Source organism: Carettochelys insculpta, chromosome 4, assembly GCF_033958435.1.
Source record: "Carettochelys insculpta isolate YL-2023 chromosome 4, ASM3395843v1, whole genome shotgun sequence".
Taxonomy (NCBI): domain Eukaryota; kingdom Metazoa; phylum Chordata; order Testudines; family Carettochelyidae; genus Carettochelys; species Carettochelys insculpta.
This window is the reverse complement of record NC_134140.1, coordinates 89721797-89740603: the sequence shown is the minus strand read 5'-3', so window position 1 is coordinate 89740603 and position 18807 is coordinate 89721797. Positions and strand designations below refer to the sequence as shown.

Genomic DNA, 18807 nt, shown 5'->3' with positions numbered 1-18807 from the left:
TTCCCATCCCCTCATGGGGATAGCGACTTCGACGTCTCGCTGCCTAACTTCGATTTCAACTTCGAAATAGCGCCCAACACGTGTAGCCGTGACGGGCGCCATGTCAAAGTTGGCACCGCTACTTCGAAGTAGCGTGCACGTGTAGACGCGGCCTGTGAGAGCAAGGACCCCAGAGAGATCGATTTTGCCCACTTTTACCATCCATGTGAAATTCAAGTCTGGAGATCAACCCTGAACAGGTCGATCTCCCTTTAAGTGTAGACACACCCTCAGTAACACTATGCTACTTACCAATGAACACACAGACTATTAGATGGAAGGAGACATCTTCGAAAAGGAGCAGAAAATAAAGGATGGAGCTTGTCCAAAAGACCAAGCTACTGCTAATCACCCCACATGAAGAAACATGCTGAAAGCAGGGACAAGAGAGTCAATTACATTAAAGTTATTCCTCATCTCTAAAATTCCACACAGACACAAGATCCATTCAGACATCCCCATTGCATGCCTCAACTGCGAGACGATGGTTAAGCACAGTGAGATAACCCTGACAATAAGGACACCATTTATTTTCATAAATCATTAAGATGTATGTCCATATGCTAATATTACAAGGGTTATATTTCATGTTTTAGCATTTATGTTAAACATAGTCAATCAGTAAATTACACTGCTTTATACAGAGCAATGAAAGGGAAGTATGAAATTGCCTCTCTACAGTCTCCAGATGGTTATGTGTCTGCGATCAACCATATCTAGCCTGCCTAACGTTGTACCTGCTGTAGAAACACTGATTATTCTGATAATTTATGTTCTATATGTAGGCCTCAAGCTATTTCCCTATCCAGGGCTATTCTGTGCGAAAATGTCTCTGTGTGTTTGCACAGAAAAAATAAAGTACTACTAAAGACACTGCTTAGAGTCACTGGGACAAGTTCCCTGCTGTGTACGGATTTCACAGAGAGCAACCATATGGGGGAGTCAGTCAAGGGAGGCTCCAAATTATCTGTCTCAGGCAGCCACTGATATGTATGAAGGCTGCTTCAGTTAGCACCACCTGAGTACGACCCCTGCAGGAAAAGCACTTTGCACTACCACATTTTTCCTCCCTTGTGCTCCTTGCTCTGAGTGTTACTGTGAAGAAGGTATGTGAGATGGTTCTCAGGGTTTATGCCTGCTGCGGACTCCCCTGCGTTAGGGTTTTCTTCAACACAAATGTAGCAGAGGTTTCTGCTCTCTTTGAACCACGTGAGTAGCACAAAGGGAGCAAATTCAGGACTCTGTCCCCTTAGCCCTTTAGAAGAATAGCTAATGGACATCCATGCAGGACTTTGGTAAATTAATGTTTTCAAACTGTATTATCTGCTCAGGTGGTCATACACATGGACACAGCCCTGCCTTGTGATGTGATTCCCAAACTGAAATAATATGATTTTGACACCTTGTACTTAACCCTGGGAAAGTAATTTTGACATGTCCTGCTGACAATATAGTTGAGTCACTCCATCAGGACAAAGACGAAATCTGTGAGGTCCACGGGGCAAGCCCATCTAAAGTATTCCTATAGCACAGCACAAGCTCACGACAGATATTAGCTGAAAGAGCTACTGAAATAGCCAAATAGTACAGATTAATCAGATTGGTCAGAATCTAAGGACTGGGCTACACCACAAGAAACATTCTGTCAGTTTCAAGGGCTCATAAGGTCAACTTTTGTACTCCTACTTTTCACAAAGAGTAACACCAAATTTGACCTTGCATGGTCAGCCTTAGGTTGGTGCAAACAGAGCTCTGTGACATTTGACATTCTTGGCCTTCTGATGCATCCCACAGTGCCCCAATGTGACCACTGTGTCATCATCTCCACCTCTGCTGCAGTCCAGACATGCAGGAGCCAGCCCAGGAAAATTTGAATTCATTGCCTGTTTGGCCAGTGTGATAAGCAGAGCAGGCAGCACACCTCAGCAGCACATCTGGCCCTAAATTCACAGGGTCACACAAAAGAACCAGCTTGGAGCATGCAGGAGATCCAAGACCTCACTACTGTATGGGGGAAGATGCATCTGTGCTGGGAAAACTATGAAACAGCAAAAGAAACGTAGGCATATATGCAGAGATCTCACAGGAACGGAGGAAAAAGGACACACCAGGCACAGCGAGCAGTGCCGCATGAAAATAAATGAGCTCAGGCAGGCATACCGGAAGACACAGGAAGTAAATGGATGTTCTGGGTCCTCTCTGCAAACGTGCCACTTCTATGAGCAGTTGTGTGGGATTCTAGAGAGTGACCCAACCACTTTTCTCAAAAGGTCTGTTCATACCTCTGAGAAAATTCTTCAGGCAGCCTCTGGCAACAGCAAGGACATGGTGGATGAGGAGGAGGACAATGGTCAGCAGGCAAATGGGAGCAGTTGATTTTGCAGAAAGCCAGGAGCTATTTGGAACATTGGATCTCATCCCAGGATGTTCTGCCGCTGGACCCTGACTGCGGGGAGGGCACTTCTGATGTGGAGTCATTTTTAATAATGCTAAAAAGGGGCTAAGGCAATTGGGTGTGATCTGTTGCAGCTGCTGTACGTACATAGCCCCTGGAACAACTTGTTCCTGTGTCTGGGGACAGAGTGCCGATCCTCCTTGCACATCTCCATAAAGCTCTCAGACAGGTACTCTTTAATTCTTCTCACAAGGTTTTTGGGGATGCCTGGCTTATTCCGACCACACACACACACCTGCACAGAAGATAACTGGGTTGCTTTTGTGTACTCAGGATATTTGGATTTCAACGTGAACCCGGCTGTTCCAAGTGTTCTAGATCGCAGTTGGCTCATGTTTGCCTCAGAGGCTAAGGAGCTGATGGCTGCCTCCAACAGCTTAGACTAGCCATGGATAACAGGTTTCTCTATGATCAAAAAGTAATCAGTGGCTCTGAATCTTTCTGCACCACTATACCCTTTTCAGGAGTCTGATTTGTCTTGTGTACTCCCAAGTTGCACTTCACTTAAAAATGACTTTCTTACAAAATCAGACATAAAAAACCCAAAAGAGTCACAGCACGCATTGAAAAATTACTTGCTTTCTCATTTTTACTATACAATTATAAAAATAAATCAATTGGAATATAAATATTTTACGTGCATTTCAGCATATAGGATACAGGCTGTGTCTACTCTACAAAAATAAACTGAAAGTTGCTTACTTCGAAGTACAACTTCGAAGTAACTAACTTCCAAGCAGAGCATCTACACACATCCTACTTCGAAGTTAAACTTCAAAGTAAGACTCTGCTCCTGTCCCGAGAATGGAGTAAGGACTTCGAAGTTGGGCTTTGAAGTAAGGGAAGACGTGTGTGTAGACTCTCTGCAGGCTACTTCGAAGTAGTGCCTAACTCTGAAGTTAACTCCTAGTGTAGCTGCACTGATAAAGAAATATAAACAAGTTATTGTTGATATGAAATTTTAATTTGTATTAACTTTGCTAGTGTTTTTATGCAGCCTATTGCAAAATAAGGCAAATATAGAGATGAATTGGTGTTCCCTGAGAAGACCTCTGTGTATTCCCAGAGGTACATTAAGAACCACTGTCCTAGAACAATAAACGGTTCAGAATCTTGCAAAACTCTGACTCTGGCAGAATTGTGCTCGGGTCCCTTTGCATTCAAAGCAAAATCTGGGATGAGGCAGAAGGTGGTTATGAGAACCCAGGTGGACTGAAACTACCCTGTTTGCATGCATCTACATGAAAAATCAAATTAGCTGCATATTTGCACATCTCTATTTATAACTCTAATTTGTAATGATAAGGCCAAAAATAGTCATTACAATATGTCAGCCTGATGCAGACTTTTCCTCTCCAAAACGCTTAACAGTTAAACTTGTTTTGAGGCAGCGTAGTAGGAAAAAACAGCTTTTCAGGAAGATTCTGCTTGTTTTTCAGGTTCAGTCCTTAGTGATAGGAGTTCCTGGCATTTGGATGTGGACTTTGCCTCATCTGACTTCATTTAGGGGATACACATGTTATGTCAAGGGACTTTCACAAACATATAATGACTCAACAAGGGAGCCAGTTCAAGTGGGGGATAATTAGGCTTCCACCCTCCCCTTCATTCTGTGCCACTGTTTTTACTCTCTACATCTCCACGGTGCCCTTAAGAACAGCAGATCTGCAGCCAAGCACTGCACACTCCCCACAGCCAGCAACTTCCTCTGAAGCTGCAATGCATAATTACAACCAGCTGCTAAGGGCTGCTGGAAAGCAGTGCAAACAGCATCCTCAGACTCAGAGACTGAGAGTCAATTCCCAAACTTTCCTGCAATGGATAAGCCAAAGGAAGCTCATGCATCCTTGCTGTAAAAAAGAGAACAATTCCTTGTTTCCTATACCCACAGATGTGTTAAGAGGACTGGGCATTTTTAACCCCTCCCCCTTCGCCCATTTGTTTAAATGAAATAAAGCCTCCTTCCTTGGTCCTTGCTTCTCACCTGGCTGCCCCACTACTGTGTTGCTCTGAGTCTGCTCAAGCACACAGGGTGCTCCTTCTGAATGACGGACAGGAGGCATTGCCTCTGCTGGAGTTGACGTAGTCATGCAGCTGGATAAGTGATGGTGACAGCCGTTGGAGATTAACTCTTTTTAAATCTCAAAGAGGTAACTGGGTTAGACTGTATCTTTGCAAAACAAAGCAAGCAGTCCTGTAGCACCTTAAAGACTAACAGCCACGTTAGTCTGTATCTTTCAGGTACTACAGGACTGCTTGCTTTCTTTTTAAATCATGTTCGTTGGAAGGATTTTAATTTTTGAAGTGTAGGGTCCTTGTTGTCAGTCTTGAAAGTTCCTGCCAAAGTCCAAGTCCTCTGATTTACTGGGTTCTTATGTTCTTATGTATGCATAAAACTTTTTTTTTTTAAATACTGGACTTTTTTTGTACTATTTGGAACAAAAATGTTCGACAGCTTTGAGAAGTCACACAAATCATTAAAGGTGATTTATCCACTCATTAATAGTGAGTTATCAGATTCACCCAGAAGTGAGTGAGAAGCCACAGCTTTAGAGTGGGAGTAGTTCAGGGTGACATTTTCAAAGGGAGCTGGGAGGCCAACTCCCTATGGTACAAACAGCATCAATGGCCGACCTTCACATTTTGTGCCTCCTAAGGACAAAAATCTCTCAGCACTTCACAAACATTAAAAAGTCAGACTCCTAAAATTAGCATGAGGCAAAGATTCCACTTTATAATTAAGAAAAAAAGAGGCACAGAGAAAATTGATTTTCCCAAAATCACAGCAGAACTTGGTGAGCGCTGGGAGAAAGATCAGATCTTGTACCTTCATCATAAAATCATACTTCCTCCTTTGCAGCAGCTATTTTGTTTCTCTTTGTCTCTAGTTACTGACTTTAACAGTTAATCTAGCAGGGGGAAGCAGCATGAGAGTACACTAGGCTTTTTAACCATGTGGCTGGTACGGTCAGGTTGATATAATCACTGGTGTTCTCTGTTTATTAAAATAACTGTACTTAATATGGAATTGTAGGGCACATCTAGATCGATTTTTATATGGCTTAAGAACCAGTATACAAATATAAAATCATATTGGATTGCTATTTTACACGACAGCTCCCAGGTGACATTGGGCATAGCAGCGTCAAGGAGGTATCAATAGAGTCACGCTTCTTTAACTGACCTCCAGAACCAGCACAACTGGGGTAGGATACAAAGGGTCACATTCGCACTTGGCTGACATAATAAAACCACAACTTCTGTTGTGTCTATTGCATTTGTGTCAAATTGTTAAAAACATTGGGTAAAATTCTCCAAAACGCCTTAAAGATATGTCTACATTGCAATAAAAAGCCCACAGCACTGAGGCTATGTCTACACTACAGTATAAAGTCGATTTTAAGGCAATTAGCTTGATTTTACAATGTGACCGTGTTGACTGCAAATACCATTAGATCGATTTTAAGGGGGGGCTAAGGTCCACTTGCTCACCCTGCCCCTCTGATGCGGCATTAACACCAAGTTCAAATTTAAAAGGTCAGATTAATGCTAGTGTGGAAACAGTGTTACTTTAAATAGATTTTATTGGCTTCCAAAGGCATCCCACAATGCCCCACAGGCATCTGTTCTGTCTGCTTTCACCTCCACTGTTCTCCAGGTACACAGGAAGAATGTAACAGGAAGCCCAGGAATTTGAATTAATTTTCTTTCTGACCAGCATGGGCACCTCAAGAGCGCACCTCAGGAGCATTCGCATCTAGCCACATAGCCGTCATGAGTTCTCAGGGTTCTAGTTCCGATCAGAGTTCTCAGGGTCACAAAAGAGCCCCAGGATGGAGCCATCAGGAGATCCAGGATTTCACTTCTGTGTGGGGTGACGAATCTGTGCTGAGCAGATTGCGAACCAAAAAATAAATGCAGACATTTATGGGAAGATTTTGCAGGGCATGATGGAGATAGGGTACACAGGGATGCTTAGCAAGGTCGGATCAAAATCCAGGAGCTCAAGAAGAATTATCAGAAGGTGAAAGAAGCCAATGGGTGATCTGGGACATCCCCCAAAACATGCCACTTCTATGAGCAGGTTAATGAGATTCCTGGGAGGGACCCAACCAGGGTAGCATGGACTCCTCAGGAGACCCTGCTCATGTCTCTGGTGAGAGCCGAGAGGATGAGGAGGAGGCGGAGGCTGATGAAGAGGAGGACGCCGCCAGTCAGCAGGCATCCAAGGAAGCTGATCCTGCCAGCCAGGAGCTCTTCCTCACCCTGCGGGCAGTCCCCTCACGGGCATCTGCTGTTCTGGAGTGCTGGAGAGGGCTGTTCTGGTGAGTATATTTTTAAAGCAGGTTGTGGCTGAGTTGGGGTATCGTTTTGCTTCTCTTGCGCATTTTTTATAAACTGCTATGAGTGGGTAGCATGTTAGCTACAGCAGATCTATGCCCCTTAGAACAGCTTGTTAATAATTCTGGGGATGGAGCACTTATCCTTTTTGGAGATCTCCACAGAGGTCTCAGATAGATCCTCTATTTTTCATGCAAGGTTTCAGGGAGATCTGATTTATTCTGGCTTCCATGATAACACACCTTGCCATGCCAGACAACCATTAAGTAATCTGGTATCAAGGAACCACACAGCATTCTGGCAAATTTTCCAGCCCTGTGCTCACACAGTATGAGCGTATTTTCTTTTCCACTCTGTTATTCCTAGGATGCTGATACCTCTTTTCGCAATCTAGAAGAAGAATGTGAAGTTTCATTAAAATTTGTCCCCTTAATATCATCACACTGCTCTCTGGCCTTTTAATTGGCAGGCTCTCCTGGTACTCTTCCCTCCCACCATGCTGCTGGCGGGCTCTCCATGCAGCCGGTAGGTTCTCCTGGCCTTCTCTCCTCCCACCATGCTGCTGGAGGGCTCCCTGGCTTCCCAGCTTCCCCCACCCCTGCAAGCACACAGGATTTATGAAGAATGTTTTTTTCTGTGTTTTACATTTTACAGGGCTGACTACCACCCCTGCCAGCTCACCATGCAGTCAGTGGGCTCAAACTCTCCCCACCAACCATATAGCTGCTGGGTTGTAAGGACCCTACTTCCAGACACTGGCATGTCCACTGTAGGCTTTCCCTTGCTTTAAGTGGCTTTTTTCCCTTGCACAGGATTTAAGAGGAGCCACCAAGAAAGTTTTTTTTTCCATTCTTTACATTTTACAGGGCTTTGTGTCAATCTCCCCATCCTCCCTTAGCCGCCAGGATCTTACCATGTTCGCAATGAAATGGTCTGGAAAAAAGACTTACCTTTGTAACTGGTGTTCTTTTAGATTTGTTGTTTAGGTCCATTCCAACGTAGATGTGCATGCACGTGCACTCAGTTGCCGGAAGAATTTTCCCCTAGCCGGTAGCCGTTATGTTAGGGCAGTGCACCCTGGAGTGGCGCTGATAGAGCACCCAGTATAGGCACCGCCCAGCCTGCCCCCTGCTCAGTTCCTTCCTGTTGGCTACTCCATCAGTGGGGAAAGGCGGGAGGGTTTGGGAATGGACATGAACAACACATCTTGAAGAACGCCAGTTACAGAGGTAAGTAACTGTCTTTTCCTCCTTGAGTGATTGTTCATGTCCATTCCAATGTGGGTGAATGCAAGCTGATGTTAGGACATGGGGTCCGAGCCCCAGAATGATTGTAATACAGCCCTACCCACTGCAGCGTCCTCCCTAGAATGCTGCCTAATGGGCTAAGATTGTATGTATGGAAGACCAGGTAGCAGCCCTACAGATTTCCTGAACAGGGATATGGGATAGGAATGCTGCTGAAGAGGCCTGAGCCCTTGTAGAGTGAACCCTGATTGAAGGAGGGTGAACCCCTGCTAGCTTGTAGCATACTTTAATACAAACCACTATCCAGGAGGAAATCCTCTAGGATAAAACCAGGAGGCCCTTCATCCTGTCTGCCACAGCCACAAAGAGCTGTCATGAATGACTTGGTCCTGTCCGTGCAGAATGCCAAGGCTCTACGGACATCTACAGTCTGTCAGCTCTGCTCCATCAGGGTAGCATGCGGCTTAGGGTAAAAAACAGGTAAATACCCTGATTGCCATGGAAAGAGGAGACCACCTTTGGCAGGAAAGCTGGATGGGGTCTCAGCCTAACCTTGTCCTTGTGTAATACGATATGTGGTGGATCCACTGTAAGGGCCCTCAACTCAGACACCTTTCTGGCTGATGTCATGGCCACCAAAAAGGCTGTTTTGTAACTTAGAAACAGCAGGGATCAAGGGGCTCAAAAGTGGGCCCCATAAGACTCACCAAAACCAAATTAAGGTCCCAGGAGGGTAAGAGGACCCACACTGGTGGCCTAACCCTTTCAAAGCCCTTCATGAATCTTTTGGCCACAGGATCCCAGAACACTGACAAAAGGCCTGGACCAGGATGAAAGGTGGATATAGACACCAGGTTTATTTAGCAGAGGACAGGGACAGCCCCAACTGACTTAGGTGACACAAATAATCCAGAATCAAGGGGTTGTGGCCTGCAAGGGTGATAACCTCTTCTGCGATGTCCAAATCACAAACCTTTTCCACTTTGCAAGTATGTGGTCCTTGCAAAAGGTTTCCCACCATTTGAAAGAACCTCCCTCACTGGGTCTGAATAGAAAAGATCCGTGGCACTCAACCTTGAAGCTTCCAGGCTGTGAGGTGAAAGGACAGGAGGCTGGGGTGCTGAATCCGCCCCTCCTTGTGCATCAACAGGTCCAGGCGTAAGGAGAGTGTTATCAGATTGTACACTGAAAGGTCCAAAAGAACCAAGTATTAATGCTGCCTGGCCCACACTGGAGTCACCAAGATCACTCAGGCCTTGTCTGCTCGTATTCTGAGGAGGACCTTGTGGATGAGGAGAACTGGAGGGAACGCTGACAACAGATGGCCTGTCCAGGACACATCAAAGGCATCTGCCCAAGACCAGGACTCCAGTTCCAGTAAGAATGAAACATTTGATACTTTGAATTGAGGTGCATGGCAAACAGGTCTACCTGGGGACAGCAACAAACTTGGAAAATTAATTGTAGTATATCTGGGTGAATGGAACACTCATGGTTCATGAAGTACCTGCTGAAGTGGTCCACTATGGTATTGTGGACCCCAGTTAAGTAACGGGACTGCCAGAGAATTCCATGCTGAATGAAGAACTCCTGTAGCCTGAGGGCCTCATGATATTGGCAGAGGAGCTTGCACCCCGTCTGTTGATATAATATATTGTGCATGTTGTCTGTATTTGCTGACATGCAATGAAACATGAAACACCTCGCATGCCACTCTGATCCACCTAAGCTCTCTCACATTGATGTGAAGCTCGATGTCGGAAGGGCCCCAGGGAGTCTGAGTCTGGTGATCCTCAGATGCGACCCTGGCCTAAATCTGATGCATTGGTTGCCAGGACAGGGGGAAGCCTGAAAGGTACCCCTGCACATTGTCCAAGCATCCAATCACCAATGCAGGGTTCGCAACACCTGCTGCAGTAATATCACTTATTTGTGTGTATATATAACATCCCTCACGGGGTGGTAGACAGAGGCAAGCCACAACTGGAGGGGATGTAGTCAAAGTCTGGCGTGTTGCACCACAAACATACAAGCTGCCATACAATATGTCCCCCATTCACTACAAACTGAGGAATGTCCTGTGGGAGGATAGTAGTAGTAGTAGGCATCCTTCAGTCTGCACAGACTATGGATCGCGCCCTTTATAGTTTCAATTGAGGACTTCATTTACAGCATCTACTGTGACTATGAAGGCCCACACAAGAGTGACAGTCCTTGCTGCATCTCTTGCAGATGTGATGGGTGTCTGGCAAGTCCTTATTGTGCTTTCTGTGCGCTCGCTTCTCCTCTGCTAGCTGTCTGATCTTCATCTCGCCCTTCTGAAGGCCCTTGTGTAACCCCTGCCTCCATCTGCTGTGGTCGTCTGCTAGTTCTTCCCAGTTGTCCAGCTCGATGTCTACCTCTATGAGGTCTCTCTTGCAGACATCTTTGTAGCGCAACTGGGGGCATCCGGGAGGTCTTTTGCCAGAGGCAAGCTCACCATACAGGATGTCTTTTGGAATCCTTCCATCATTCATCCTGTGGACGTGGCCAAGCCAGCGGAGCCGACGCTGCCTGAGGAGGGTGTGCATGGTTGGGATTCCAGTTTGCTCAAGGACAGCGGTGTTGGTCACAGATGCAGGCTCTGTAGACTTGCATTTTGGTGTGAGTGTACAGCTTGTTGTTATTCTACACTCTCTTGCTGACCCACCCAGAACAAGATGGCACCTCTGAAAGCCAAATCTGGTGAAGTCATCGCTGACAAAGCCAAACAGACGGAGCGCTGGGTTGAGCACTACTCCGAGCTGTACTCACGCGAGAACGTTGTGGTTGACGCAGCCCTCGATGCCGTCAAGCTCCTACCAGTAATGGATTAACTGGATCAAGAACCGACTGTGGATGAACTGAAGAGAGCCATTGACAGCATTGCAGCAGGAAAGGCCCCTGGCCAGGATGGTATACCACCAGAGGTAATCAAGTGTGCCACGGACACACTCCTGGAACCCCTACATGAGCTACTGTGCCTGCGCTGGAAAGAGGGTAAGGTTCCACAGGATATGCGCGACGCTAACATTGTAACGTTGTATAAGAACAAAGGAGACAGAAGCGACTGCAACAACTACTGTGGAATCTCCCTCCTAAGCGTCACTGGTAAACTGTTCGCTCGCGTCATCCTTGGCAGACTCCAGAAGATTGCTGAGAGGGTGTACCCTGAATCGCAGTGTGGATTCCGCGCAGAGAGGTCTACCGTTGACATGGTCTTCTCTCTAAGGCAGCTGCAGGAGAAGTGCAGGGAGCAGAGGAAGCCACTCTACATAGCCTTCATCGACCTGACCAAGGCCTTTGACTTGGTCAGCAGGGATGGACTGTTCAAACTGCTCCACAAGATAGGCTGTCCTTCACGGTTACTCAAGATGATCCAGTCGTTCCACGAAGACATGAGAGGAACCATCCAATATGACGGTGCATTATCAGATGCTTTCAGAATCGGGAGCGGCGCCAAACAAGGATGCGTGCTTGCTCCGACATTGTTCGGGATCTTCTTCGCACTCCTCCTGAAACATGCCTTTGGATCTTCAACAGAGGGCATCTTGCTGCACACAAGATCTGATGGGAAACTGTTTAACCTTGCAAGGCTGAAAGCTAAGTCTAAGGTGCGGGAAGTCCTCATCAGAGACATGCTGTTCGCAGACGATGCTGCTGTAGTCTCACACAGAAGACCAGCTTGAAAAACTGCTGGATCAGTCCTCCAAAGCGTGCAAGGACTTTGGGCTTACCATCAGCCTAAAGAAGACAAACATACTTGGTCAGGATGTTGCTGAATCCCCATCAATCAGCATTGACAACTATACGTTAGAGGTCGTCCATGACTTCGTTTACCTCGGTGAACCATCACTGACACCCTGTCGTTGGACACTGAGCTAAATAGGAGGATCGGAAAAGCGGCCACAACTCTGTCCAGACTCAGCAAGGGGAAGATAGATTGTTATGTGAAAATGTTCTTCCTGTAAGTCGAGAGCAGCAAGCCAGCCCCCACATCCAGCAATGGGATGACAAGTCTCACTGTAGATCTGCCCACCATGAATTGATTTTCCAGACTGGTGGTTGTTGGGCATTACAAACTTCCACAGAGCAAATTCCACTTACTTGCGAACTGTCAAAGCAGGTCTCATTCTGCTATTGCGGGGCTTCAGGGCAGGGGCAGCAAATCACAAAGTTCCATGAAAGTGACTGTGCACGTGTAGAAGTTCTGCAACCACTGCTAGTTATTCCAGACCTCCAAACTGACGCAGTCCCACCAGTGGATGCTGGTTTCATGTCTCTAGAACTGGCGCTCCACTGCAGGCAATGCATCTAGGGCGCTCTGCATTTCTGGTCTCCAGTCCTTCAATATCATCTGAATTATCTGCATCCTCCTCATCCTCCCACTGGCCTTCTCTAATAAAATACTCCATGACACTTCAGGAAATGGCCATAACACTCTGTTCAATGACTCTAAGCTGCTCAGGAATCACACTAGCAGCATGAGCCAGGGGCAGGCTTGGGTAAAATGGCCTGAAAATTGGCACGAAATTCCTTGGGCCATTTGTTTTCTAATGATGGGCGGGGGGGGGAATTGCACACAAAATACCAGAATGCAAGAGGGCTGTAGCACTGTGGGATAGGCAGATGCAGCCAAACCTAGCGAAGGCAATGGAGACACACTATATCAACTTTCTGAACATTAGTGGACACTCATCTTTGACTATATAAAATCTAGCGGTAAAAAGTTGACTTCAATAAATTCGAGTTTGTTTCATAGTGTAGACGTAGCCTGAGTATCAAAGCCTCGGTCTATTGACTAAGGCTTGTGAGGAGTGAGTTGTAGGGCTAAAAACTGCAATGTCGCTTTCTGGGCTCTGAGCCCCAATTCTAGATAAGCCTGAGCATAAACACTGCAGTTTTTAGTTCTGCAGCCGAAGCCGCACAAACCCAAATCAGCTGACACAGACCAGCTGCGACACCATCCCATCTTTTATGATACTGTAGATATACCCCAGGTGACTTAGGAGCATAAGCCCAGTTTTCTGAAGCCCCCTGGAGATTTAGAGAAGAGAAGAGATATAGATACATTTTTACAAGGTGAAAAATCATCACCACATGGTTGTGTCGGTTACCTATAACATAATGAGAAAGTTGCTTTTTAACTCTATAGGCCTCATTTCCCATTAGACTACACTTCATCTCTTCTATCACAGCAGACCAAAGTGGGTGTAAACTGCTACCATTTTGATCTGAGAGCATTTTAAACTCACTTTGAACTGGTGTAAACTAACAGCACACTGAAGAGGAAACAGTGAATTGGACTACCTAGGTTTAAATGGCACAGCTAACTACAATATGTCCATTTCCTTTCACTGTTTTGTTAGTTCTCACATTTATTTCCTTAGCAGTGTTCTTTTGTGATCAATTCATATTTCCACTTCTTTGGCCAGCAACACTGAATTCACGCACCCCAATGAACAAATCAGGCATTCATAACAGAATCCCATGCAGCATTTTCTGATGGAATGTTACCTACCTGTTGATTTTAGCAATTTTCTTGACTCCAATTTTGGGCAATTTGCATTTTCCAGTGATGTTAGTTGTGTAACTTTTAGCAGACTTTTTGTAGGCTTCTAATAAAGAACAAGCTTAACATGCAACATAAAAGTACTTTAGGGTCTCTATACTATCCTATACTGAACTTGGTAAATACCAACAAGAGTGCAAATTTGAAGAATCTCATCATCTAGGAACACCGGCTATAAACAGCAGATTACTACTGATCTATATTCTATTTTTCTGAATGCATTTGCAAAACAATTCTATGATACCAGCCTTAGAAAATGGCAGGTTTATATTTTTCTAGTCATGGCCATTATGCAATGAATATGAAGGCTGTGACAATCATGGTAAGTCTATTTTAGTCAAGGTCCTGTTTATGTTTTTCTGTTACACTCCATGTTTCTCTAGCTGAGTACTAACAGGGTGGGGGGATGGGGACAAGGAGGAGGAGGTGGTGGTTTCTTATGGTCATCTGACAGATGCTAATTATTTTCCAGCTGGATGTATGCAAGCTTAGCTCCATTTAATCACTTCCTTTTACACTTCTTCACCCATATAATTTCATCATGGAACAAAGGGACAAATCTTGCTACCAATGAAATCAACAGCAATGCAGACAGAACTGGACTCCTGCTTTACAAAAGCAAATTCCCTTAACCTTACCTTTTAAAGAAAGCATGATGTAGGCTTTAGGGCTTCAGTTTTAAGAATAATATAGTCAGTTGTATCAAAATTTGCACACCTTGCAGCAAGTCTCTCCAGAAAGTCTTAAGTAAAATGTGATGGAAAAGTTTCTAGAGGCTCCTAGAAAAAAAGGTATGTGATTTTAACAAAGGTTATTTGGTCACAAAATCCAACATTCATAAATTTTGTATAATTATCCAAGAAAAGAGAAATACAGTCATGATTTTGGAGGACCAGTAGTTAAGAACATTATCAAGCTAATGGAGTTTTAAAAGCCAGGAATCTTCCTGATCTTTAGAATCCTTTTCTCACTGCCTTAATGCATTCACAGGAGAAGGTGTCCACAAGGTGCACATAAAAATTAGCTTTATTTGGAAACATGACCATTTAAAAAAGGCACTTTATTTACCCCACTGAATTGTGCTGGTCCCTATGTGCATTGTCATTTTTGCTTTACTTCATTGAGAAAAATAGGCTTTTACTACATTTTAGTAAAATAGCCAGCACAATTGTGGTATGAAAGAGTGAGCTGAATGCTTGTACCTTTTTGTTTTTTGGCATCATAAAGAAAATATGATTCTAAGTTCTGAATCATTATTAGTTTGATGTATGAGTCAGGAAATAGCAATCTTGATCATCTGATTTCAGGCTGAGTTTACAAATTCAGAAAGTACAGTAAACAATCTTTCACATGTAAATTGACCAGGTTTGACTTAGGGTAACATTGACACTTGGGAATAAATTTGAATTTACTGAAGTCAACCTTATAACACCAGATTTTATAAAGTCGAAGGTGTGTGTTCACACTTATTCACAAAGTTGACTTAGTGTATCCCCAAAAAATTAGCTGTGGCAGAAGTGCATCATGGGTACCCATCCCACGGTTCCTGTAGCCCTGTTGCTTTCTGAGTTTCTATGAAAGTGTCTTATGGGAAAAAAAGTCACAGCAAGTGGTTCTAGGTGTCTGATGTTATCATCCCACAGTGCATTTCCCTCACTTCCAGCTGAAAACAAATGGCCAAAGGAATATTTGTGCTGTTTTTACACTGCCTACCATAGGCCATTACAAGACTAACATGGATCAGGAGATGCTTTAAGCTGTTGTGGAGTGTTTTATGATCACCTCCCACATTGTGCTGCCATGGATTCTGAACCTAAGGAACCAGGAGGATCACTACCTTGAGGTGGGAGGCATTTCTGCATATCAAGAGTGGGAGAGGAGGAACACGGAGTTGATGGGAGCAGAGGAGCACACTATGGAGCACAGGTCCTGGACACCCGAAACCAGCTCAGACTGGTAGGACCACATCATTTTGCAGGGATGGGATGATCAGCAGTAGCTGCAAAATTTCTGCGTGCATAAAGGCACTTTCATGGAATTTTGTGAATTGCTGTCCCCCACTCTGAAGCACTGTGACACCAGAATGAGACCTGCTTTGACAGTTTGCAAGCATTTGGCAATTGCTCTGTGGAAGTTTGCAATAAGGCAGCTACCAGTCAGTGGAAAATCAATTTGGAGTGGGCAAATCTACAGTGGGGGCTGTTGTCACCCAGGCAGCCAAGATAATCAATAATAATCTCCTGTGAAAGACAGTGACCATGGAGAATGTGCAGGACATAGTGGATGGTTTTGCTGCTATGGGGCTCCCTAACTGTTATGCGGCAATAGATGGAATGTACATCCCCATCCAGGCACTGGACCACCTGGCCTCAGAGTACATAAACCACAAGGGCTACTTCTCCATGGTATTGCAGGTGTTGGTGGATCACAAAGGACATTTTACCGACATCAGTGTGAGATGGTCAGGAAAGGTGCATGACGCACATATCTTTAGGAATTCTGATCTGTTCAGTAAGCTCCAGAGTGGTACTTTCTTCCCAGATCATAAAATCACCATTGGGTGTGGAAATGCCCAAAGTGATTCTTGGTGACCCTGTTTACCCCTTGCTCCCTTGGTTCATGAAGCCATACGTTTAAGCACCCTTGACTGCAGTAAGGAGCTATTCAACTACAGGCTGAACAGGTGCAGAATGGTGGTAGAATATGTCTTTGGCTGTTTAAAAGCCAGGTGCAGGTGCCTTCTGACCCGCTTAGACCCCTGTGCAGACAACATTCCTCTGGTCGTAAGGGCTTGTTGTATTCTTCATAATATGTGTGACCTGTAAGGGCGGGGGAAAATTTCATACCAGTGTGGAGGACAGAGGCAGATTTTCTGACTAGTAATTAGGAGCAGCTAGACATAAGGGCAATCAGGAGAGCACAGACAGGTGCAGTGCAAATCAGAGATGCCTTGAAAACCAGATTTATGAATGAGCAGGCAGGTACCTGAATGTTCTGCTGTTAAGTAGCACCTCTTTTCCACCCATGATATGTGCTTGTCCTTTATGAAACCGCCTCCAACTGCAAGGCATCCAACACCACCACTCCCAACCCTAATGCATGTTAACCAACATACAAAACTTTGTTTTTCCAACCTAAATTGTTTTTATTAAGGGGGTCCTAATGGCAGAGAGGTGGGTACTGGAAAAACAAGGGGTTCATGATCTCACATGTGGCTGAATGTGACCCTTCTGCTCTGTGAGGAGTCTATGAAAGTGGACTGCATGGAAGTCCGTGACCTTCCCCCTCTCTTTCTGGGCACCCAAAGAGGGAAGGGTACTGAATATGGGGAGAAAGATCTGAAATTGTGCATGGATAGCAGGGAGGACCCACCTGTATTGCATTCAACTATGGACTGCAGGAGCTCTGTCTGCCTTATGATAAAGGACAGCACTTTGTTATTATTTTCAAGTATCTTGTCCCTCCATTGTTGCATGTGCTGTCTCTCCAGTGTGGCTTGGACACATTCTTTGAATGCCTCTTCCAAGCACTCAGCCATGAAATCCCATCTTGTCTTTTTCCTCCACTGTATCTGTGCAAGTCTCACTTCAGCCAGGGATGGCCCACTATCCTGACTATTCCTGACTATTCCGACTTCCAAGGACACTGCCTGTAAGAAATTTAAGTCCAAATATTACATACATTATTATTAGCAACATTTTTATCTTTAATTGGAACAATGCACATAGGTACACACTGAATGTATGTCTGTTTGACTGTAACAACATATGTCCATGGCAAGGGCACTCTTGGACTCTTAAGGCTGAGAATCAATCAATCGATCTGCCCAGAAGGATTTAAGTTCTTCTGCAACTGATGTTTATCCTGCATACACGGTAAGGTGCTTGTGGGTAAAGTGGGGGCTGGTTGTTGTATATCAGGGAAAAATAATGTAGCAGTGCTCCAGCCCCGCATGCCACTGAGCACTGGGCAGGATCTGTATCACCTGCCAGTCCTGGGGCCAGGAAAGGGTGCACTACATGAAATTCTTTAATCCACGCCATGATTTAAATGCCACAAGCATGCTGCAGGAGCACGGCTGCACGCTGGGTTCTTTGAAAAAAGTCATTTAAAAGTATTGCTGGCATGTATGTAAGCCAGGGCAGGGTCCAGATCGCCCACCAGCACCGGGGGCGGGGGCGGGGGCGGAGAATGTCACGCAAAACCCTTTCACCCTTGTCATGACTTAAAGCCACAGGCATGCTGCAGGCATATTTCTCAACACTAGCCTTGATTTCACAGGATTTAACACACCACGCTTGGAATCAGAGTGCAAACTTTAATGGGACATGCATAATATGCATGGTGCTGCTTTGGTTTCCCTCCATCCCCCAGTCCTGTATGGCAGAACAACTTGTGTCAACATGTGCAATGACTCATGATACTTCCCAGGCTTGTTCTAGGTTGCAAAAGGAGACATCAGCCTACTCAGAATAAGAAAAAGGGATAAGGAAAGGATGCACATCCTTTGTAGGTACAAATCTGGGAAACTTGCAAGAATACTCTGTAGTGCCCTGATGCCAGATTACTTACTGGTGGCTTGGCATGGCAAGGTGTCTTATCGTGGAAGCAGTAATAAGTCAGGTCTCCCCAAAAATCTCATGAGGAGAATCAAAATTGCCTGAGAGCTTTAGTGAGATGTCCAAACAGGATCAGAGCTCCATCTCCAAAAATATTAACAAGCTGTTCTAGGGGAAATGGGCACAGATCCACCCCACCACACTTACACCATACTATTGTCAGTATAAAGAAAGCATACTCACCAGAAGTGCCATCTCCAGCATCACTGTTTGCCTCTGAAACCTCCTGGGATGAGGGGACTGGCACCAAAGTTAAAAAAAGCTCCTGGCTGTTTGTAGGATCAACTTCTCCGCTGGACTACAGACCCCTTTCATCCACCTCTTCCTCATCTGCCACCTCAGATCCTGCTTTATCCATCTTGCTGCTGCCAGTGCTCTGCAGAGTAGTATTTAATGAGGAATCAAGGCATTTTTTGGGTGAAGTGGTGGGTCTCTCCACAGAAGAACATCCAGCTGCTCAGAAGAGCGGCATGCTTGGGGAGATGACCCAGACCAACCATTGGCTTCTTTGGTCTT

General features: G+C 45.1%; 1 long non-coding RNA gene across 1 annotated transcript; it reads right to left on the bottom strand.

The window, feature by feature from the left end:
* Positions 1 to 6101: 6101 nt before the first annotated feature.
* LOC142012109 (uncharacterized) lies at positions 6102 to 18584 on the bottom strand. Its single transcript, XR_012645263.1, has 4 exons — positions 18475 to 18584; positions 17045 to 17321; positions 14311 to 14451; positions 6102 to 7225 (listed from the first exon to the last, which is right to left on the bottom strand). It is a non-coding gene; the product is annotated as an uncharacterized LOC142012109 (long non-coding RNA).
* Positions 18585 to 18807: the final 223 nt, after the last annotated feature.